At 30.9% G+C, this 26,463-nt stretch overlaps 1 protein-coding gene and 1 long non-coding RNA gene across 11 annotated transcripts in view; one reads left to right on the top strand and one right to left on the bottom strand.

Moving 5' to 3' along the window:
- The window catches only part of LOC105154829 (defective proboscis extension response 20), a 190,184-nt gene that overhangs the window by 97,064 nt on the left and 66,657 nt on the right, over positions 1 to 26,463 (bottom strand). For 2 of the 3 annotated variants that reach the window (XM_011070571.2, XM_011070572.2), the window contains exon 2: positions 18,181 to 18,258. The gene's annotated coding sequence lies outside the window, so the exon portion shown is untranslated. Of the gene's footprint in view, positions 1 to 1,043; positions 1,437 to 2,704; positions 2,843 to 18,180; positions 18,259 to 26,463 lie in introns of those variants that run through there. The other variant, XM_087407290.1, reaches the window with a different exon arrangement.
- Positions 4,666 to 26,463, top strand: part of LOC105154831 (uncharacterized) — a 234,313-nt gene continuing 212,515 nt past the window's right edge. For 7 of the 8 annotated variants that reach the window (XR_015545497.1, XR_015545492.1, XR_015545495.1 and 4 more), the window contains exons 1-2: positions 4,666 to 4,803; positions 6,071 to 6,461. This is a non-coding gene — a long non-coding RNA (uncharacterized LOC105154831). Of the gene's footprint in view, positions 4,804 to 6,070; positions 6,462 to 10,571; positions 15,711 to 26,463 lie in introns of those variants that run through there. The other variant, XR_015545498.1, reaches the window with a different exon arrangement.

Here is a 26,463-nt window from a genome sequence, read left to right as displayed (position 1 = left end):
TGGGTTCAAAATACAATGCTTACAAAAATTATATTTTCATAATTGTATGATTATTTTTCAACAAACTGCATGCGTTCATATAGCAATTATTTTCTTAATAAAAATAAATTTGTATAAAATTTTAAAGTATTATTTAAATTTTATACACATTTATTTTTGCTAAGATCTTTAGAGAATATATATAATTATTTTAGAAAAAATATATAATTATTTTATCTCTCTCTAAATTTTACATAACTCTCCTTTTACCTAAATTATGTAAAAGGAGAATTACTTAAAAATTACATCTGTAACAAATAAATTAAAATCCAAATTAAAACTGAGTAAAAAAAGAAATAATAATCATTACTTTAAAAAATAATTGCTATATGAACGCATGCAATTTGCTAAAAAACAATCATACAATTTTGGAAATATAATTTTTGCAAGCCATTGTGAATTTTGAACCCATTATTTAATTAGATATAAAACAGTTATATATTATCTAAAATAAATATATATTTTTTTATAAAATATACAATTCTAAAATAATTCTAAAATATATAATTTTAAAATAATTATATATATTCTTTAAAGATCTTAGTAAAAATAAATTTGTTTAAAATTTTAAAAATTTTAATTTTATACAAATTTATTTTTGCTAAAATTTTCTTTAGAGAATATATATAATTATTTTAGAAAAAATATAGTACTTTATCTCTCTAAATTTTTAATACCTCTCCTTTTATCTAAAATCTAAATTATGTAAAAAGAGAGTTACTTAAAAATTACTTAAAAATTTTATACAAATTTATTTTCGCTAAGATCTTCTTTAAAAATATATATATACAATAATTATTTTAGAGAATATATAATTACCTTAGAGAATGTATAATTATTTTATAGAATTACTTTATATAATTATTTTATAGAATATACAATCATTTAAATCATTTTATTTAACAAAGATTTAAAAATAATCATTTTTAAATTATTGTCAAATAAAATGATTTAAAAACTAGCAAAAAAAGGTTAATATTACACAAATAAAAAATAATATTTACCGCCAGGTTGCTCCATCAGTGCCCGATGTCTCTCCCAGACCTCCACCTCCTCTCAGAATATGCACAGGACACTCGCGTAAAACACTCGCGAATACGCTATAATCGCCCGCGGACTATAACTTGAGTCCAATAACTAGAACGGCACTCGCGAAACGCGCGACGCGACGAACCGGCTACGGTTCGTTCATTTTTAAGTAAATCGGCGACGTTAGCTTCCCCGTTGGATTTTTACACGAAGAGAATGATTTTACTCAATATCTAAAAATTTATCTAGATATATCATTCAGATCCGAAAGTTTTAGATTTGAGAAAAATCGTTCTTTTCGTATAAATATCCTCTGGATACTGAGCCCTCCCACCACGTCAAGGTGTACTCGTGAGAGGGAAGATAATCTGAAAAATGTAATAAATAGCTATATTACTATGCTATTATTGCAATCGGTTATCATTGCGAAAAAGTCAAAGCAGATAAAAGGGCTGAATCTTTTATTTATTCATAGATAATGTCTGTAAGATATGATTAGAATCTATAAAATAGGCTAGAGATTAATAAAAGGAAGAAATGTTTCTTTTATTAATTGTTCCAAAGTTACGGTTAATTTTTTAACGAAAGATGCACAAAAACAAAAATTAATTAAATTATTAAATTATTTACTGTATTAATTGTATTGAAAGCAGGAATTGCGACTTTTTTGCATGAGTGTATTCGTATCAACGTTGCTTTTCTATAACTCGTGTGATACCGTTCGTACAAACAAGTAGCCATGTCGCATACTGCTCTTTTTCACATTTCTTTTTGAAATATATAATAATCGCAAAAAGTGCTAGGTATAATACGAAATGTTGTATTTTATGAATATTCACATAATACGATTACTGGTATGAATAATTATTCATAAAGTATAATACAACGTTTCGTATTGTATTAGACATTCTTCGCGAAAAAGATTTCAAAAAGTAATGTGAAAAAAAGTCGCGACACGGCTACGTTGTTTGTACGAGCTTCGATAAGGGAATAATAACTGCGCGATAACTAGGCGTAAACATGACGCGCCGTTCCGTGCCACCTCGTCCCATCCCCAACCGAAGGTCACGCGCCAACCGTCTAACTGTCGAAATACCAATGTTAACGCCTATTACAAAATCAGTAAAATAATCTATTCACAATAATCTATTACGTTTTAATATTCTTCGATGAATATTACACGATGCTTTATTGTATGTATTGTACGATTTACGTTTTATTTCGTTACGCACACAACTCATCTATATTTTAGGCCGGTATTCATAGTCAGGGCTTATATTCAAGACCGTAAGTATAATTTTAAGTAAGTATTAATTCTTAAGTATAATTTTAAGAAGTCACGAATCAGAGATCCGTATTAACATCGTAAGACATTACTTAAGACAGTCTTGAAATAAGAACGGACTATGAATATAGCGCCCTTAAATATCTAATTAATATATCTGTAAATGTGTAATATATGATATTTCTATTTATATCCATTATTATATTTAGTCCAAATTGTTTCATAATTCAAAAAATGTTTGCGTTTATCTTTACTTAAAGAATGTATATTATTAATCTTATTATTAATCTTAATTTGAACGTAAATCGTCAAAGAGAGTAATAAAGATTGAGATATAACTCTGGTACACACCTTAGTTTTGAGCAATATTACTATTTGAGCATCCTGATGTAATTAATTATCAGTTCGCGTTCGTGAATCTCTAATTTTCGTAGATTAATGCGCGAGCGCCTCACGCCACACGTCCGTCTTGCTGCGAAGTCGTCGAACGAAAAGAATGACGATCGACCACCGCGCTGCGACCCCCCCTCCGCCTTCGCCTCGCGACCCATCGCTTTTCGTCGCGCGCGACCCCCTTCCCCCCCACCCGAGCTTTTCACCGGGTGCTATTTATAGACTATTTAGGCGTTTGAAAAATATTGAACGGTTAGTACAATTATTCAAGTATTTTATATAATTTTGACAAACGGATATCGCCGTACATTTCGCGTTTTGCTTTGTGGCATCTCGGGCACAATCCTATATTATTTGCATGGTTCTCTTAAATGAATTATCGCGTGAGATATTTTTGATATTTTCAATAATTCTCAATTTTCATAATTCTTTTTAATGATCCATTCTTCAATAAAGATTGATAAAATATATGTTCTTTATATAAAGATAAATGTAAATTTTCCTAATATCGTGAAACAATTTGTGCCGAATACAGCTTTAGCTAAGAGTACTAAACATCTTGTTAATCATTATTTAATTTTTCAGTTAATAAATTAATTTAAGACACTATTGCAATGCCGATCATGGCTCGATAAAACATACGAATTAATTAAATTAAAAAATATAAAATAAGTTCCAGAAACTTATTTAAAATATAAAATCGTAGGAATCTGTAAAAAGAACAGATACGAAAAACTTGTTTAAAAGATATAAAAATAGGTTCCGGAAACTACATAAAATATTAAATAAGAAATAAGTCAGAAGTGTATAGTTATTTAAAATAATGAATTAATACTAAATAATGCTTTTAATTCTTTTATTTAAATTACATACATTAATTTTCGTCGCTTTTACAAGTAAATGAAAATTATTCTTGTAAAAAAAGTATTTGTAAAGTTGGATATTTATAACAAATTGTATATAATATATTTCATATATAATATATATAATAACATATGTTTTTAAACATGTACATTATTCCAATTATAAAATGTTTTGAATGTCAATTTTAAGATATTGAAACATATTTATCCTTTAAATATTTTTGCTTCAGTTTTACATTTTTGTATAAAAAAATACAGTTTCCTTATTTTGTTAATTATATTTAGTTATAATTCATTTAGTTTTATATTTAGTTTAATATTAATTCATTATTTTAAATAACTATACACTTCTGACTTATTTCTTATTTAATATTTTATGTAAGTTTCCGGAACCTATTTTTATATCTTTTAAACAAGTTTTTCGTATCTGTTCTTTTTACAGATTCCTACGATTTTATATTTTAAATAAGTTTCTGGAACTTATTTTATATTTTTTAATTTAATTAATTCGTATGTTTTATCGAGCCATGATCGGCATTGCAATAGTGTCTTAAATTAATTTATTAACTGAAAAATTAAATAATGATTAACAAGATGTTTAGTACTCTTAGCTAAAGCTGTATTCGGCACAAATTGTTTCACGATATTAGGAAAATTTACATTTATCTTTATATAAAGAACATATATTTTATCAATCTTTATTGAAGAATGGATCATTAAAAAGAATTATGAAAATTGAGAATTATTGAAAATATCAAAAATATCTCACGCGATAATTCATTTAAGAGAACCATGCAAATAATATAGGATTGTGCCCGAGATGCCACAAAGCAAAACGCGAAATGTACGGCGATATCCGTTTGTCAAAATTATATAAAATACTTGAATAATTGTACTAACCGTTCAATATTTTTCAAACGCCTAAATAGTCTATAAATAGCACCCGGTGAAAAGCTCGGGTGGGGGGGAAGGGGGTCGCGCGCGACGAAAAGCGATGGGTCGCGAGGCGAAGGCGGAGGGGGGGTCGCAGCGCGGTGGTCGATCGTCATTCTTTTCGTTCGACGACTTCGCAGCAAGACGGACGTGTGGCGTGAGGCGCTCGCGCATTAATCTACGAAAATTAGAGATTCACGAACGCGAACTGATAATTAATTACATCAGGATGCTCAAATAGTAATATTGCTCAAAACTAAGGTGTGTACCAGAGTTATATCTCAATCTTTATTACTCTCTTTGACGATTTACGTTCAAATTAAGATTAATAATAAGATTAATAATATACATTCTTTAAGTAAAGATAAACGCAAACATTTTTGAATTATGAAACAATTTGGACTAAATATAATAATGGATATAAATAGAAATATCATATATTACACATTTACAGATATATTAATTAGATATTTAAGGGCGCTATATTCATAGTCCGTTCTTATTTCAAGACTGTCTTAAGTAATGTCTTACGATGTTAATACGGATCTCTGATTCGTGACTTCTTAAAATTATACTTAAGAATTAATACTTACTTAAAATTATACTTACGGTCTTGAATATAAGCCCTGACTATGAATACCGGCCTAAAATATAGATGAGTTGTGTGCGTAACGAAATAAAACGTAAATCGTACAATACATACAATAAAGCATCGTGTAATATTCATCGAAGAATATTAAAACGTAATAGATTATTGTGAATAGATTATTTTACTGATTTTGTAATAGGCGTTAACATTGGTATTTCGACAGTTAGACGGTTGGCGCGTGACCTTCGGTTGGGGATGGGACGAGGTGGCACGGAACGGCGCGTCATGTTTACGCCTAGTTATCGCGCAGTTATTATTCCCTTATCGAAGCTCGTACAAACAACGTAGCCGTGTCGCGACTTTTTTTCACATTACTTTTTGAAATCTTTTTCGCGAAGAATGTCTAATACAATACGAAACGTTGTATTATACTTTATGAATAATTATTCATACCAGTAATCGTATTATGTGAATATTCATAAAATACAACATTTCGTATTATACCTAGCACTTTTTGCGATTATTATATATTTCAAAAAGAAATGTGAAAAAGAGCAGTATGCGACATGGCTACTTGTTTGTACGAACGGTATCACACGAGTTATAGAAAAGCAACGTTGATACGAATACACTCATGCAAAAAAGTCGCAATTCCTGCTTTCAATACAATTAATACAGTAAATAATTTAATAATTTAATTAATTTTTGTTTTTGTGCATCTTTCGTTAAAAAATTAACCGTAACTTTGGAACAATTAATAAAAGAAACATTTCTTCCTTTTATTAATCTCTAGCCTATTTTATAGATTCTAATCATATCTTACAGACATTATCTATGAATAAATAAAAGATTCAGCCCTTTTATCTGCTTTGACTTTTTCGCAATGATAACCGATTGCAATAATAGCATAGTAATATAGCTATTTATTACATTTTTCAGATTATCTTCCCTCTCACGAGTACACCTTGACGTGGTGGGAGGGCTCAGTATCCAGAGGATATTTATACGAAAAGAACGATTTTTCTCAAATCTAAAACTTTCGGATCTGAATGATATATCTAGATAAATTTTTAGATATTGAGTAAAATCATTCTCTTCGTGTAAAAATCCAACGGGGAAGCTAACGTCGCCGATTTACTTAAAAATGAACGAACCGTAGCCGGTTCGTCGCGTCGCGCGTTTCGCGAGTGCCGTTCTAGTTATTGGACTCAAGTTATAGTCCGCGGGCGATTATAGCGTATTCGCGAGTGTTTTACGCGAGTGTCCTGCATATTCTGAGAGGAGGTGGAGGTCTGGGAGAGACATCGGGCACTGATGGAGCAACCTGGCGGTAAATATTATTTTTTATTTGTGTAATATTAACCTTTTTTTTGCTAGTTTTTAAATCATTTTATTTGACAATAATTTAAAAATGATTATTTTTAAATCTTTGTTAAATAAAATGATTTAAATGATTGTATATTCTATAAAATAATTATATAAAGTAATTCTATAAAATAATTATACATTCTCTAAGGTAATTATATATTCTCTAAAATAATTATTGTATATATATATTTTTAAAGATCTTAGCGAAAATAAATTTGTATAAAATTTTTAAGTAATTTTTAAGTAACTCTCTTTTTACATAATTTAGATTTTAGATAAAAGGAGAGGTATTAAAAATTTAGAGAGATAAAGTACTATATTTTTTCTAAAATAATTATATATATTCTCTAAAGAAAATTTTAGCAAAAATAAATTTGTATAAAATTAAAATTTTTAAAATTTTAAACAAATTTATTTTTACTAAGATCTTTAAAGAATATATATAATTATTTTAAAATTATATATTTTAGAATTATTTTAGAATTGTATATTTTATAAAAAAATATATAATTATTTTAGATAATATATAACTGTTTTATATCTAATTAAATAATGGGTTCAAAATTCACAATGGCTTGCAAAAATTATATTTCCAAAATTGTATGATTGTTTTTTAGCAAATTGCATGCGTTCATATAGCAATTATTTTTTAAAGTAATGATTATTATTTCTTTTTTTACTCAGTTTTAATTTGGATTTTAATTTATTTGTTACAGATGTAATTTTTAAGTAATTCTCCTTTTACATAATTTAGGTAAAAGGAGAGTTATGTAAAATTTAGAGAGAGATAAAATAATTATATATTTTTTCTAAAATAATTATATATATTCTCTAAAGATCTTAGCAAAAATAAATGTGTATAAAATTTAAATAATACTTTAAAATTTTATACAAATTTATTTTTATTAAGAAAATAATTGCTATATGAACGCATGCAGTTTGTTGAAAAATAATCATATAATTATGAAAATATAATTTTTGTAAGCATTGTATTTTGAACCCATTATTTAATTATAGATATAAGATAATTATGTATTATCTAAAATAATTATACACTTTTTTTATAAAATATATAATTCTAAAATAATTGTATATATTCTCTAAAGATCTTAGCAAAAATAGATTTGTATAAAATTTAAATAATACTTTAAAATTTTTATTTTAAATAATACATGATTGTTTTATATGTAATTAAATAATGGGTTCAAAATTCATTGCTTACAAAAATTATATTTTCGTAATTGTATGATTATTTTTCATGAATTATTTTTTATGAATTGTATGATTATTTTGCATGAACGCATGCACACTGCATGCGTTCATAAAGCAATTATTTTTTAAATTAATTGTTATAAGTTATTTTTTTACTCAATTTTAATTTGGATTTTAATTTGGATTTATTTGTTACAGAAGTAATTTTTAAGTAATTCTCCTTTTATATAATTTAGATAAAAGGAGAGTTACTTAAAATTTAGAGATAAAATAATTATATATTTTTTCTAAAATAATTATATATGTGTATACACACACACACACACACACACACACACACACACACACACACACATATATATATATATGATATGTATATGCATCATATAAAATTAATAGATAAAATTAATAGATAAAACATATTTATGTATATGTATATATTGATTAATACGGGTATATATAAAATATTTTAAGTTACATTTTTCATTACAACTGAGAGAAGTCGGAAATATAGAATATAATTTTTTTGTTTTCGAGGTTTTGTTTTCGGGAAAATTGATTTTAAATATTCGCCGTGCAATGGATCTTGCTGTAGACTATCTCTGCTCATGTTGTGTTCATTGTATCGGTAATCGAGAATACACAATAAAACAGGATATTCACAATAAATTTTATTTTATAATCTGTTAAAAGTGTTGCCCAAAAATAAAGCTTCATATGAAAAAACTTTACACTATTTATGTTTTCAACTTATTTTTTCAGAAGATTTTATCATGATTTTCGGAACATTATATATATCCCACATTAAAATACATATATTGTATTATTTAAAATAATATTTCTTTATTTGTCATTATCGGAGATTAATTATATATAATATCAGCGACATAATGAATCTTCGATAATTACAAAATCAAGAAATATTTATTAAAATTATTAAAATTATTTAAATAATGCATTCACATCCTTTTAATGTCGTTAATATTAGTTTCTTTTGACATCGTTTCGTGATTTATTACGAAAACGTTGATTTAGCCGGCAGATCACGTTATCATCTTTCAAATGAAATTATAAAAAGTTTGGGTTGAGCTTCTATTGTTAGACGCGGCAGCTTTGCATATTGTTGGACGTGAATTAACTTACACTTCCATAGCATTGTAATGAATTATACAACTGATGGAGACGTTACCATTGTTAGTACAATTCTATCTATCTACCAGTCTTCAGGATCCATCCTTTTGCACTATAGATAATGAAACATTTATTTTTCTAAGCATTTGCGTAATATTAAATAATAATAACATATCTTGTATATATTATTATGTGGTAGCTTAATAACCGAAAATCAACACAGCTTGTTTGAATAGTAAATTAATATCATTGAGCGTGTGAACAATCGGATATCGATATATCGGGGTAACAATATACTCATTTTCGATAGATGATGGGTTTAGTAGTGAGGATGTGTACCGTCAGATTAACAGAAGCAAACAAACTTGCTTTCTCTCCGCACTATCATGTGCCGTGATAAATTATATCCAGTGTTGGCAGTATTGTTCTACAAACGATCGCTATCTATTGCGTGTAATCCATTCTTGAATGCCTTGCGCAGTCGGATATTAATCTCTCGCGAAAGTGATGGTGCAATAAACGACGTTGTGCTCTAAGTAAAAAGTATCGTTGCATGAAACTTTTGGAAGTAGTTGGGCTACTATAAGTTATAGGTTCCTAAATTTCGAAATTTCAACCGGAATAATAGTATAACTACATGGAAAGAACGATTTTGCTGACATCTAAAAATTTAGATATTGAAAATAATTTTGTTGGATATTCAAAATAATTATGTAGAATATTCAAGCATAATGATAATGTTGCAAAAAGTTTTGATAATCTAACAACCAATTTGAACTTATATAGTTCTTTTGACAATTAAAAAAAATATTTCAAATTTATATATATCTAATTACACTTTTAGATATTTCAGCAAAATTGTTTTTTACGTGCAGGATTATTTAAAACATTTTATTTTCGAAAAAAAATCTAATTAATTGTTAAAATATTTTAAAATTGTATTACAATGGAAATATTTTAATCAAATGTATAATGAAATAATGACGTCTCAATTCGGCATGCATTATCGATATCAGAAAAAATGATAATGGAATTAAAACATTTTGCGTACAATAATTTGAAATTGAACTATAACTTAAAATAAAAATAAAATAGTAGAGGAGAAGGTAGTATTATGGCACCCGAGTTACATTTGACACAATAATTTGATTAATACTCAATATTTAAGTTTAAAACTTGACAATTACATTCGTTAAAATGTTGTTGAATTGATTCCGAACTCAAAGTTACGAAATATTTATTCCTTAGGACACTATTAATAAAAATGTGGACATTGCATAATGTCTCCAGAAGAAAAACATGGGTGGTAACGTGACCTTCCATTACCATGGATGTTAAATTGATGCGAAAATTAATATTTATAACGTGATAGACATGATTTTTAACCAATTGGGATGTTACTAAACGAAGTAAATGCAAACATTTTGACTCTGGGTTCGATTCTTCTTCAGTACATTAGAAAGTCAAGTATAAAACTGTAAAGTATAAAAGAGAATCGGAAAGGACTTACGAGAGTTGGAACATTTGCGTTTACTTTAACTTTATTTAGTAAATACATCCCACTTGCGAATTACATCTATCGTTATAAATATTTAATTTACGTACCAACATTTGCAGAGGCATTTTACTGTATTAAACTTACAATTTTTTCTAAGATAAATTTTAATGGTCGTTAAAAAATAAGATTCGAATGCGAAACGATAAGATATTTTAGAATGCTTTTGTTCAGTCATAGTTCGCAAAAATATGAAATGGGACAGTCAAAAGGATGAACCGTGAAGGCGTGAAAGGAACGGTATTCGGTCGCAAGAGAAAGATGAATGCTAACAAGAGAGCCAGCTGCAGCGTACAGTCGAATAAAAGGGAAGGAAAACAGTGCGGAAATGCAATGTACGCTCGTCGAGTAGAATATGGCGAACGAAGCGGAGAACGAAGTCGCGGAGGCGATGTGTCCTGCCGATGATAATAATATGCATCCTGGAAAATTACATTCTCGTTATTTCGTGGCGCGACTAAATGTCGCACGAGAGATCCGATTGGAGCTCGAGTACGATAGTCGAGAAGAAGCTTGGAAGCGGATGTAACCAAGTGGCGACAGCTGGGAAATTTGAATGTATTTGTGAATGTGCATTTGGCATAAAGATCTTGGTCTTTTACTCACAAATGTGAAAAAGAAATTGAAACAGTCGGACTCAGATTATTTGAATTAACTGAAAAGAAACAAATGTATTATTAAATTAATTTTTATGTGTTTCGTCTGCTATTTTAAACCATGACACAGTACATCAATAACAACTAACAATAATATAACATCAATGTTATAATTTCATATTTAATAATATAACTATTATAACATGCGTTATATTACATTTATATCGTTAAATGGGAAATTATATTATGTTATTGTTAGTTATTATTTACTGGGAAGTTGTAAAATTTTCAGTTTAATATATAACTCGCATAAATTTTACTGTTAACGCTTCTAAATATTCTTCTTTTATGATTTTATGATTTGTAAATACATACAAATATATGATAATTTGTTTTATTATGCGATGAGATTAATTTTATAAATTATATGCGTAATGATATTTATGATTCCAAAGAAAATATATGTACCATAACTGCGTTATGAAATTTAATCTGTATGTAACAGTATGCTCTTTCATTAAGCTTTAAATATGAATTGTAATCACTAAGCGTATGCATAACCTTATTGCGGTGTAAACCTTTATGTGCGCCGTCTTATGTATATTTTACGTGTATGAGGTTTTTCTCGTTTGTGCTATCCAAGAGATCGGATCGATAGACAAAATTTTCGCTATTTGGCAACAACACCGTAAACATTGTGGTATTCATTCCGGAAATCCGTGAGTGGAAAATTCGGTCAGCGGATTGAATTTCGTTGCCAAATATGTCAGTAGTCTTGAATAACGTTTGGGAACACGTTACAGAAATTCTATTTAAAAGGAATATGTATAGAATATTCATTGTTTCGAAATTGTTTGGAATGTGTTAAGACAGCAACGTTGGAAGGAAACTATGAAATTAAGTAGAAGTAAAGCGTGTTTGTACAAAATAGAAATATAAAAAAGTGCCAAAGAATAATACAAAAGAAATCAACAAATTGAGTTCTTATACGCAGACCGAATGACGTTTGTGCGAAGTTAGTCACACGAACGCCCCCGAATTGTTCGCTAATCTTCAGTTCTCAACTCAAGGGAAAAACTTTTACACTGACCTGGAAATGGTTCTTTGAATTCGAACTTGAAGGCTCAAAAAAGGAGGATTGATTATGCCAGATTTTCCTGGCAATTTGTATACGCATACTGTATAAATCGCAACCATTAAGAATCGTTACGAATCGAAGAGAGTGTTTTGTGAGCTCACATTATGGATGATCCATCTCCAGGTTGCTAAGATTTTGCAGCAACTTCGCAAGTACTTCTCGTTAATCATGGGCGATACTTGTCAATAGGAAGTTTAGGAAGACAACTAGCGTGTAGTTAGAGTATTTTCTGCTTTGTTAATTGAGGAAGAGCTTATGGATAAAAATAATCGTCGAATAATCGTCGCCCTTGATCGAGTAAGCTTTAGTCGATCAATTAACAGCGAAGAGAGATTGAAATAAAAGATATCGTTGCGAGACGTTTCTTGTTTATTCATGACGAGTAAGACGCATTCAAATGGAAACTGTAATAAATCACACTTGAATTATACTTGAACTTGAAAATTATGATGGAAGAATTTTTTTTTACGTTTTACAAGTGTAATAAAATTATGATAGCGTATTTAATTGATTGTTTAAAATAAAAAATAAAAATAAAAATTAACATTCTTAGAATTATGTATAATGAAATATAAATCTAAAAAACGTGGAATGACTTAAATATTTAAGAAAAACTTAGAATTTGGTTAGAGATTCAAGAATCGTCTATTTACGTACTTTTTGTCACGAATCTCTATTTTATTCTGACGTTTGAGTTAAAAGCATGCAGGAGTATTAACGGCAGTCGACGATAATAGACGGATAAGAAATCTTTGCGCGTGAACAAACTTTACGGAAAACTGATTGTTGATCGACTTTGTCGAAACTAGAACATTAATAGAAGTTACGATAATATTCTATATGTTATCCGTTATTCTCAAATCTTTGCACGAATATATCGCAAATTAACAGTAGTTTGAATTAAAAAATAATTTTAATTGAAAAGCTGGATACGTAGGAATTTAATCTTCTTGCTGACATTAATTACATTCATGGTGCTTAATTTCTATCACGCTCGTTACATAAATTTTCAGCTCTCACCGTTTTATTGGAAAGAAAGCTATGCAATAAAATGGACGGACTCTCTTAAAACCAGTATAAAATTTATGTCATTATTACTATATTATTCCATGTTATCTTGAGTATTTGAATGAAGACAGTCTATTTCAAATATATCGTTTCACTTTTTACGCAATTTGAACAAAATTGCAATTACATTTCTATTCTCATTTACTCACTCATTTATTCATTTTCTCTCCCTCCCTCCCTCTTTCTCTTTTTCTGAGATAATAGATTTTTTGAAAAACGTTGCGTCAATTTATATACTCTTGATAGTGGAATAGAACATAAATTTCAAAGCGTATTGTGCGTTTACATTTAGCGGGAACTTAAGTTGGCGTTCCATTTGAATGGAGTTTCCTGTGAGCGATTAGTACAAAACGGAGCGTGGAATATTAATTGACATCGAAATGGCAGATTCGCTCGATTTAGCATCGACGAAATTTCACGCTTGCACGGCTCTCACATAGAAACACAGCCCTTCGATCTAGTCTATATCAGCCGCGCTTCGAAATTAACGACGTTAATGGACGTTAAGCGTAATGGAGGGCTAATTATAACGACGTACTGGGTTATATTTTTCTGTCGTTCCAGCACAGTCAAGGATGTAGCCGTTATACCGGTATCATAAACTCGCAACATAATGGCTTGCCACGTTCGAGCTAAGCGTCGTACTGCTCCGCACCTGTGTACGCACCCGGATACGGCACAACCGTTACGTGCTTTTCCCATTTTTCTCGTTTTTATTTATTTTTCTTTAACAAGGCACGGCGATTTTTGGTTTCACCTTGCGCCGCCACGCCGTGCCGTATGCGCTGCTGCGCTTTTCCGTGTCCCGCATTTTATTCGATCCGCAGCGTCAATAACGCTACGTTTTTGGAAAGCTTCCAAACTCGCTCGGATGCATACCACTCTTCGGTTAATTCCAATTTATAGGTTATCGCATAAAACCGTGTAAATATATGCGGGCTCTTAAGTTGCGACGCCTCTGGCTCGGACAGGTCTTTTATGGAAAATTTGTGCGCCTTTCATTGAACGCTGTTGGCGCTCGCGACTTCTGATCTCTCGTGATTGTTACTTGATCAATTATCTCTTTCTCCTCTCAACAGATGTTATAACAATAGTGTCATTCTGATGAATTAACGATGATATACGAGGTCAGTATTGTTATTACTCATCGCAATAACCCGCACTCATTGGATATCACTGTCATCCAGATCGGCTTGTCTCCGGTCTAGCATTTTTGTAATCCAAATTCAATAAAAATGCAGTTATTGTCATAGGTACTCACTTTTTCTCCAGTGTTCTCGTTTATTGACACTTGTGTCGTGTGGCGAATCAATTTGCTCCATGTTATCATTCGCGTAATGTTATTCTATAAATGTGCCGGGTATTGTGTACATTGTTTAATAAGAGATGAGCTCTCTGCACGGTTTACAATTCTTTCAATTTTGATCAGGGTGGATATTGTTTGGTCGCACCGTAAAAATAGCAATTCACATTGTAAGGAAATGCAATTTATTTAAATTTACAGAACAGTTCAATAGTCTCGTTATTACAGAAATATGCTATTGCACGAAAATATTCGAATAGTTATGTAATTATTTTGAACAGGCCACATATATATATATGTGTGTGTGTGTGTGTGTGTGCGTTTTTTACCTCATGTATTAAATTTTAGAGTAAATCACACAAAAGTAAATCAACTTTTTTATCTATTGACTTGCATACATATTTTTGTGTCACAAAACAAAATATTGATGTTACGCAGATAATTAATAGATGCTCGTTAGTCATTTATTATTCATTATTATTTATTAGTCATTTATTACGATAATCCATTAAAATTAAACATACAGTATTATCTGCTATAAATCATTATAAATCTTTTATTTTGCTTTTAATTCGAAAAAACTGTTGTCATATGTCATGTTTTTGACACATTCTGGACTATCTCCCGAAGAAATATGAAGCTCTTAATTGTAGTGCATATGTATACAATCCACACAGTTTGAAATAATCCTGCTTTACTGTCGTATTGTATGACAAGTTTCTATCTCAAGTGTCACGTAATGCTGTCGAGAACGTCAATTATGAGAAAGATGAGGTATGGTGTTAATGGGATGGAAGTTATTAGCGATATTATTGCACGCCTTGGCATCTCATCCTGTAGCTCGTTGTCGCGCGCTTTCGATAATGGACGGGCAATACGACGCATAGTATGCGTCGTAGTGCATAATTTACGTGCAAGCCACGACTATATTCGGTTAGATGCCTTTCTAAAGGTAGGGCATATTCGTGGATAACCCTTCAGGAATTTCTAATCGAAGCTGGTCGTTGTGATACACTTGGCGTGAATTTACAGGCATTCGACCTATCGCACGTGCTAACTATTAATGAATGAAGCTGAATGCTGAAGTGTTGTACACCATGTTTACTTTTCATGTTGGATTTAATTTTATAAAATTTCCTTAATCTTCAATCTATTGTGTATTTTGAAAATTTAAATTAGACTTAAATTTATTAGGATTAAAATAAAAATGATACTCTTTTTAGTTTAACTCATTATCTCAGAAGCATCAGTAATGTAGAGCCTATATATTTACATAGAGAGAATAGTTTTGTTCAAGTATTTAAAAGTTTAGTTAAATACAGATCTGAAAATAATTTTGTTTGGACCATCAAATTAGTTATGTAGGATACTGAAGTTGTTTGCTAGAATGTTAAAACTTTTTGCAGCATTGTTGTTAATGCTTAAGCTACGTAATTATGTTGAGGGTCTAAAATTACTTTTAGATCTGTATTTAATTAAATTTTTCGATATTTTTTAGCAAAATCGTTCTTTTCGTGTACGAACACTAACATTTTCACAAATTTCAACGCAAAATTTACGATAACTTGCATTTCAGCTCTTTTAAATTTAGAGTTTTTTTCTGTCGTATTAGAGACTCTAACGAAAAATATTCAGATGCGACTTTCCGTCGAAGATGTCATCTCGCGAGGTAGAAATCCAATAAAATTTGTTCATTATTGGAGTCCTCGGAGTTCTCAGGACTAAGTTTAGGATGAATAACTGTTATTCCACTCGCGCAATTCACGTTCCGAGTTCAAGGTTGAAGTTTCGTTATAAGCCCTGTTTGCAGATCATACACCAAGTTTTAATGTTCTATACGCAATCGCGTTGATGTAGATGTTTCCAACCGGATCCGCTCGTTTAACTCTCTGGGTCCCGTTGACCCGTGCAATTCGACATGACACTCACGAGAACTACGTCTCTCTTGGGGATGGCAAGCTGAACCAATAGCAAACGCCGATGGTGGATATGGTGACCTGTACGTTGAGCGTAGCCCATCCGAATAACTATACATGCGTGAATACGCACGTTAGCGACGTCAGCAATTAAGGTAATGGCTGTGTAATCGTCGTGGTCGATTTATAGAAGGAATTTTCGATCCATATCATGCGACACGTTGTTAACGTTATGCGCTGAAAATTGTCGACGGCCGAATACCTCGCATGTGCGAATCCGCGTTTAATTTAACTTAATATTACATTAATAACGTGCGGTCAAGTGTAACTGTTACGATTCAGACAATTGTGTTATTACGTCATCGTACTTGAACAAAATGACGTATTTTAATTAAATTGCATGTAATGGATTGTAAATATTTTATAGTTCGTTTATTTAAATACAATACTATAGAATAACGTGAAAATTATTGATGTCTGCAGGTAATGCCGATAGAATTGCATTGCACACGTGCGAGTATATATCTAGATAGAGTTGCTGGATATACTATGCACACGCACACATATATATATATATTACACTATAGGTAGAGAATACAGGAGAATACACGTACATTAATACGACCAACAATTAGTGTAATCGGTCTTTATGGCCGCATCGCAGAGAGGTTTCTTAATTACACAATTCCACAAAGAATATATTATTCCATAACATTATGATTACCTGTAGTATTATTGATTACGACGCATTAGCGTAGATATGCAAATGTCCTATGATCGATGATATTAAAATGGCAAAAAAAAGAAACACGCAATTATCTCAGAGTAATTAATAATACTTAGTTTCCCGTGTTATTTTTGTCGTTCTTGCTGCGCATTAATCTAAGTACACTGATATTAATCAGTTGAAACATCTATGTAGTTAACCGTTGCATGTGGTAATCGAAATGTTACGTTGAGTAATTAGCAGCAGGCTCAGGTATAATCAATCAAGCGTCGTCCACGAACTGGCGATGTATAAATACGCAAACGAAATGTTTACGAACACTCTCGTACATATTTATGTATGCACGTGTTTTGGGTACGCATAAACATTTCCGTTGCGTATACATTAACATTGTGAGTATTAAAACCTGTTTATAAAATCAACAATTAAGATAATAACGCGCGAAAACTCGCTACAGTAGACTTTTAGTTTACTTGGGAGAGTGTTTGTTAATTGCGAATGATCATTCATCCGTTTATCTTGATTTGCGAAAGATGTATTTGAACATTAATCGCATGAGGGAAGATTACGCGCTCGTTCGAGAAACCGTAATAGTAGACATACTGTCGTATTTATTTTCGGTGTGCTCGCATTTTGTAAATTTGCAAGTCATAATGTGCTAATTCCGCATCATGAATTTTAACAAGATTTCTCGACGTAACTTTATTATGTCGCGCGCCCTTCTTTATTATCTCGCCGTTCGTACGACACATTTTTATTCGGCGTTTCCACGGCTATAGCAATTTACGTCACTCCAAACGACAATTTGCGCGTCGTGTGCGGGTGGTAACTGATTAGTCGCTTTCGCATTGATTATCGAGCATAAACCGGCGTACGAAATTTCGATCACGTAGACACGCATCTGTATTCATCCGGCCGTTCGCACATACACGCATTAACAGCCTCAAAATACTTCAGACAATTCACGATGCGTAAATGTCGCAGCGTGTCCCTGGTAAAGCCGAGTGGAAATCGAATATTTTACGCTTTACTCACTGCATACTGGACACTGTGGAACTTTCTAGGATGTCCCTTCACGGTACGTGGCGAGATGTAATACTTCATTCCATTAAACTGCAACAACAAAGTATCGACAATTAGCCCCGAAGCTGTACGGAAACGTAGAAAAATTAATATATCAAGTAGAGATATGTAATTATATATTTGACGTTTACCACAAACACAAAAAGAGACTACATTGTAAATCTATTTATATCCAGCCGTTAATTCGCTGGAGAGAAGAACCACTTTTCGTTCGATATAAATCAACGTCGTTCGTACAAACTTTCAAGATCCTTCCAGCAAAAATTATTGGCAGGTGAAAGCTGCGTGTATTCCTCTTGCGTCGATGTAGCTACATATATATACGATATGGCTATGTATATCTACGGACCGCTCGATATATCTTGCCGAAGTTAGGATATCTCGTAGAATGACATGTCTGACGTCACGACGAGAGATCCCGTCAAGTTGAATCATCTAGAGAATTATAAAATCATTTTTAAGATAATTTACCGTAATGCTCATCCTTAGGAAAAAGTGTTTCAATATATTAATTAATCGTTCAGTAACTAATGATATTTCACCAGTAACTGATGAAATATTCTCAGTTACTGAATAGTAAACCGAGAATATTTCATCAGTATATTGAAACACTTTTTCTTAAAAGCATGATATTATTTATTGAATTAATGTTACAACAAGTCATAATTGTCTTCTCAAGTCTAATTTTGTGGATATTAGTAAATGCCATTACTTTTTTTACGACAAATATTATTGACATTGACGGTATCTTTCGATTCGCCGTAATGTTAACAAAATATTTGCTAATTTTAAAGCAAGATTGGCGTACAGTGATGGGTCGTTAAAAGCTGCGCCGTACTTGATAGGCAACTGTGTTAAGCCAAAAGCCCCGTTTTCAGCAACACCCATCTAGCTTCCGTGAACTTTAACCTGCCATGTTGACGGAGAAGAGTAAACTTATTGCAGCACTCTCTGATGGACCACTTTTAGAGAGTGCGGGCTGAGTAGCCGTGGTACTCTTGCAGCGTGTTACGTAGATGGATTCACCGAAGGACGATGGATTTGCCCATGTATCATAATCATTAATTTCATTGTCATGATGTCACGTATGTGAATAGATCAACGCGCGCCTGACATTGTCGTATTTCACATGGGATTGTAATAATTCTGACGCGATATTTTAATTACCGCATTACCATAATTATTAAAAAAGACATTAGATGTTTACACTACATATATTTTGTTAAATTTGTAATTCAATAATCTGTGAAGTCTCGATTTCATGATTTATAAAAGATATATGTAGTTAACATCAATCTTTATCGTAATGTAATCGATTTTTTACATATAGCAATCCTCTTATTATCTTCTTTAATACCAATAAATTGGAGCATTTGTCTGGAAGCTTTAAAATCGCAGGATAAAAGAATTAGACTTTTCACAAAGTTATTGGATGTTCTTGCGAAGATAATCCTTGCTCTGCTTGGATTGCCCGTCTGCTTTAGTATGATTTAAATGCATGTACTTTATATAGTAGAAACTTTAACAAGAGAATAAAATGTCCCTTTGTTGCGTTTATTCGATTTTATTTCAAAGATGATATTATTTTTCAAATACATGTACTATACTGTATTTTACTCATATATTTTTTATTAATCAATAATTATAATATACTGTTATGAAATTATTGCCAGACAGAAGGTAAATTTTTTCGAAGTTATTAAACCGATAATTGCTTTCCTGTTTACAAAGTATTTAATCGTACAAACAAGATCCACAATATCATGCCGAAGTTCGCGAATATGAAACAACTTTTTTCAAATCTTTTTTCAAATGTTTTTTTTTTTAGAAATATAGAGGAAATTTATATATATGAATTTCAATTAAATCATGTATTGCGCTTATTGCTTCGGACAAATTCAATTCTTATTGATTTACATGGGACCGTGACCCACATTCCCTTTGGCAAACTATTTTTCATTTCTCTCGCCGTCTCACATAGCCAGTTTCATTTCCTTTTATTATTTTCTCGCATCCATGAAACGGGAGTGGGCTGATTGGCGAGGAGTGAGCAGTTTGAGAATGATACTGCGACATGCTTGGCTGCCTTGGCTCACTGCCGTGCATATTATATTTTCTATAAAGCACAGCTTTTTCAAATATGTATGTCATATACGAGTATTCAATATTTTCAATTTTTTTTATCGACAATTTTGATGATTTTTTTATAGCACAATTCTTTTTTTTTACATTTCTATTTTTTTTTCAATATACGATTCTATACATAATTTAACAAATAATATAAGATATCTCTCTCTCTTTCTCAGTACTATCTTCGAGCAAGTATAAAAAGAGTTATACTTTTTTTTATTATATAATGTAAAGAAGATATAAAAAATCAGAAAGCAGAAGTATATAAAGAATAAAAAATATGCAAAGAATATGTAGAAAGTAAAAAAAAAAAGAAAATCGTAGAATATGTTCTGCTATTCACGTGGCTTTGTTCAGTCAAATGGAAAGTAAACTGAAATTTAAAATTCGTTAAAAAACAATGTTCGATGAGCACAAAAAAAGGACGGTATTAAATCAACGACGAACTATGTTTACTTGATCGATTAAATGAAGGTAAATCGTTGAATTGAACGTTACGTCAAATATTCGATAAATTTTTTCTAAAATCCACACATTTAAAAGATAAAAGATATCTTTTGAAATTGATATAACTATCATCGTTTGTTGAGTTATTTCCTCTGGGTTTCTAAGTTTTTTTTTGGATGTCTTTGTTATTAAAACATTTCGTTTTCAACATAGATGTCGAATATTTTATGTCTCCCGAGGCACACAGATAAAAATTGTACAATAAAGATTCTGATATTTGCAATGTCATGTTTAATCTTCTTTATCTGCCATTAGTGACACGAATATAGTGTACAACAAAAAGCAATATTAGTCTTTCGGGGTGCAAAGCAAACGGGAAATCGGAATAGAGGAATCCGAATACCGAATTGCGCGGCATGAAAAATAAGCGAGCTTGCTCTTTCGCTTGCTCATGGTTGTTTTGTCTGGTACAAAGTAAACGATAGCGTAAATAGAAGAGTGGACAAGATAAACGAAGACAACGAAATAGGCAGAAACGGCTGAATCGATTCGCGAACAGTCGAGTCGTGCCGAATACACAGTCCACTAGTCAGAAGAGGCTTTGGTACCTGCTTGCTTTGATGATAGTTTTTAGAAGTCAGAACCGTTCTGCTTACCGGCCATGTAATCTTCAGATCATTGATTTGGAAATATCTTTCATAGTGGTCGTATTTTCAACCTTGTGTAGTATTCTTCGTCTCATCGAATAATCTAGTTGACTGTAGTTTTCAAGATTGCACAGAATGTAACTTTATGCTGATATATTACATCGCGTAATATTGCGAATATGTACTCTGTTGTATGTCAACAAATGTAATAGCAAAATATGTATAAATTGTTTGCACTTCGATATTAAAAAATTATTATGATCTCTTCAAAAATATATGAAAGATAAAATATTCTCTTCTGTCATCTATTATATTTATTACTGAAAGTGTCTAAAAAAATATTAAGTAGATAAATGCAAATTTGAGAAATAACGGCGTTATTTTTATCATTACTTTAATTTCCTATTATCTTTATATTTATGTGATCTTTAATGCATTGTGCCTTTGTACTCAAAGTGTTATGCGTCGTTTACAATACACGGAGTGAGAAAAAAGTAAAAATAAGAAATTGACCAATCACAGTCGATTATTCTTCTCACATTCAGCTGTGATTGGTCAATTTCTTACTTTTACTTCGTGTATTGTAAACAATGCATAATACTTTGAGTGCCAAAGATATTTTGAATGTTTAATTTTCCTACAGGGCCCAAAATATTATTTCTGTTTGAGTAAATAAGGAGTGCATTTTTGTTATCAGAAGCAACTACAATAAAACTATCTTCGTCTTCTGATCCCTGAAGACGAAGATAGTCTTAGCCGCGGTCGCTTCTGGTTGGATAACGAAAATACACCTTAGATCGTCTCCCAGAAATGGAAGATGGGGCCTCGGAAATTTGTGCATTTCCTAGAATTGGAAGACGTGATATTTAAAGTATTGATAGATCGTATTATTTTTAGTTGGATGGAAATATTTAATTTAAATATAGAAATTGAAATATTGAACAATATTTTGTACTTTGCATTATGTCTTATTGTTAATATGTATTTTGATAATCATTGTTAATATTGAAAATCTGTATTATATGTATATGTTATATGATTATAAATTTTCAGTGAATATATATATATACATATATATATGTATATATGTATATATATATGTATATTGTATATTGTATATGAGAATCCATTCTTTAAACATTGATATTAATTACCTTAATATCATTATTAAAAGGTACGTTCCATATTCACTGTCAGTACTGAAAATTTAGTAGTTTACATTACATATTACAGATTTTTAGTATTGGTAGTGACTATCAAATTGCAATCTAACAATAAGACGTAACATACAAAATATTTATCAATATATAAATTTCTATATTTAAATGTGTGTGAAATATTTATATTTAATAAAAAATAGTGCAATATTTTACTTACTTTTAAAATTAATAGTATATATATAATGGGTTAACAAATTTTTTTTTACAAAAAAAGCAATGAAAACAATAACGCATTATTTTCATAAAATAACGTTCTCAACTTTGAGTAAATGTTCTACAATAATACGGAAATTATTGAATGAAACGTGATAAATTCTATTAATAATTTTCTACTGGAAAAAGATTGTAAAAAGGTAACAAATTTAATATCTTGAATCGTTGTTTTCGATTCAATTCGAGAAGAGACTCGTACTAAATGATTGAAATTTCTATTCTAGAAGCGATGAAGAGGAATGCGTTAAACCCAATGATCTGTAAGCATTTCAACATTCTTAGAAAGCGGTGAAGTTAGTGAAAAGAAGTCTTGACGACCTAAAAAAAGAATTTTTATCTTAAGTCAAGTGAAATTGATCCATCGAGTTGAAAATTTTACAAAAATTGATTCTAAGAATGATTGAAAAATTCTATATTCAACTGTAAACATATTTTACAAATAAATGATTTAAAGCACTTCTGAAATGAAATTAAACTAAATTACATCTTGTATAAAATTACATATATGAAAACTTTTTTATCTGATATAGAATTGTTCTTCTGCTGTTGAATTATTCTTCTCCTTAATATATATAAAATCTTCTAATGTAGAATATTTGATTGAATCTTTAATGACATTTTAATGATTTAAAAATCATCTGCTAAAAATGGCTTTGACATTTGACGAGGATGAAGCAAATTTCTTCCACGTCATTCGCGACTTTTGAAATATTTTTCTCTTTCTACATATCATGCATTGGTCTCACATATCGTCGTCCTCTCGCATCGCTGTTCGATATTCCCTCTGGCTTTCGGAACTCGGTGCAGATAATCAGCGTAACGCGATTTGTTTTTCCACGTCCGTGCCGCAATCCCAGTTCAGTCGATGTCTTTAGCAGAGATTTGAAAAAACCCGTTGGAATTGAACGAAACGCGAGAGACCCGCGGGATAACGAGGGAATTGCATTAGAGCGCGACTGTATACACGCGTGAGAAAGATTGTGCTGTCGTAACTTCCGTTCGTTCACGTAATTACCGATCATATTTTACTGTCTGAATGTGTTCTCTGTGCAGCAATCAGTTCAGGCAAATGATTACGGATAAGAAATCTGAGAGCTTGCAAATGACATTTCTATTAAGTTAATAACAAGACATTTAATTGAAAAACGCGATGAGGCGTGTATAAAAACTTATTACATTAAAAAAAAATAGTTTTATTATCTCTTAGAAGTTGCATGGCAAAGTAAATAAATAAAAATATTTTACATATATTAATTTTTGTATATTTTAAATGTTTTTATTTTATATTATTTTAAGTTCATTATTTTGCTTTCCGATTAATCGATTAAAAATATTTTTATCATTATTAATAAATAATCTGCTATTATGGCAAAATTATAATTACGTTATTCTAAGCTAAAATTATAACTACGTTATTCTGAACCTGGTTGCAAGTTTCAGTGTATCTCTCTGTTAGCTGTATTCTCTGGAAACTGTTAACTCGAAATATATGCGTCTCTATTTGTTGTTGTATAAACATTTTCAAAAGCGAAGCTTAAATAATGAAAAAGCAATGGAAACTTAACAAAAGTTATAAATCATATTATAAAAATAAGCTTGTTAATTTAACTTATATGTTAATCAGCATAATTATCAAATTGTGATTATAGATTTAGTGTAAATTAATTAAAAGGAAATAGTCGAAAAGGATATATTTTTAAAAGATATATTTTTCTAGTACAAAGAGAGAGAATTTTCTTTTAGACTTTATCATAAAAATCATGGTAATCTTGTGAGACGGGTATTTAAAAAAATTTTATATTTTTTGATTTATTAATATCTACCACATAATTAAATATAAAATTTGTTTTGTTAATATTTATAATACTAAAATATAAAATAAAATTTTAATAATTTTAAAATATTAAAATATTAAACAATTTATACATATTAATTTAAATATAAAGTATTGTTCATGGAATAAATGAAATAAAATGCCAATTAGGGATAAACGTATAAAATATTATATATATATAAATTTTACAATACAACATGACGCTTTCAATCTGACTTATTGTTAGTCGTCTATTATATAATAATTTTTTCACACAGCATATTACGTGATTGACAATGCCTATTAATTAATGATTATTTTCGATTACTTTTAAATATTTTGCCTTAAAACAATTCACAATTTGCTCGGTACTTTTATTTGTAATTTATAAAATATTTTTTCTATATTTCAAAAATTCCTATCACACAGATAATATTTGATAGGTTGCTAAATTGTCCCCCCAAGCTTATCACCAAACATAATAAAATTTGTAACAAATTTTTTTGCGGTTAAAAATATAACGAAAAATTCTCTTTGCGTAAAAGTTACTTTTAGATTGAATAATTCCATATTGCATAGATTTTTTTTTAATTATCGGACATTTTCGTTCCGCCGAGTTAAAACCTTGTGACTACAGGTCGCAAGAGGTAAAGAGGCAAAGGGAAATAGCTATAATCACTGCCATGCAACTACGCTGATGTATATCCGACGTGCAACATGCTCCCATTGCCGTTCTATTTTCTCGTCTAATACAACAGGGTAGTGCTATTTTGCTAGGTCAAGTCAGTCGTCATTTTCGTCGCATGTTAACTGGTTGATAAAAAAGAAAAAAAAAAAGAAAAAGAAAATCTAAATGTGCACAGGTCCTGTAGCGGCTGCTGATAGATCAGCAACGTGTTTTCAGCAACGTGTGCAGCACGCGCCGACGTGTTCTGACCCAGTGCGACGTAGCGTGTGCATTGTGCCTTGATACGCCGCTGCACCGTGCGACCCACGAGAAGGCAGCGGTTTTCACCATAGATCGTCATTATCTCACGAAACGGTTGGGGAAAGAGGCACAACGAAAAAAAAAATCACGGCGCTCTTACAGCCAACTCGGTGGTTGCGGGTCGCGCGCGTATCTTGCTTTGCGGCCCGCCGCTCTGAGTATGAAAAGTTACATACGCGCACAGATAGGAAAATGCCCCTTGCCCGTAACAACCACGAGCGGTGACGTAATCTATAGGGACACCTACATTTTCGGTCTGTCTTCGTAGGGACACGCGGGAGGAAATATATATTCTGCAACGGGAATAAAAAATCGCGGGACTGCAAAATCGCAACTGCAAAATCGCCATTTTTGAGTTACACAACTGTCACAACTGTCTCGGATGATTGATTCTTTAAGCCCGCTACAAATACCAGGAGATAAAATAGGAAATACATTGGCTGTTTTAGGAAGATATCAATATTTTCAATGTTACTGATCAATATTGAAGGGATTCTTTGTTTCTCGCTTTGTTTGATCGCAGTAGCGATCGAAAGTCCTGATTGCAGCAATTATGGAAACTCAGAAATCTAAATGCAATAATCATTTGTGTAACGTTATGCATACAAAACTGTGATCATGATAGTATGGCATAATAATACGTTCGTTGCGCTTCTAATTAACTCAGTTGCTACTTCGATAACAAATAACAATATTAATTATGCGTCGTTATGTTGCTTCGCAATGTATACAGTTATTTGCGTAATATATTACATCGGTATGTACGCCGTTAGTTAT

The sequence above is a fragment of the Acromyrmex echinatior genome, chromosome 6 (genome assembly GCF_024713525.1).
Source record: "Acromyrmex echinatior isolate Ae372 chromosome 6, ASM2471352v2, whole genome shotgun sequence".
Taxonomy (NCBI): Eukaryota; Metazoa; Arthropoda; class Insecta; order Hymenoptera; family Formicidae; genus Acromyrmex; species Acromyrmex echinatior.
Note: the sequence above shows the minus strand (reverse complement) of the source record. Positions and strands in the feature narration are given on the sequence as shown.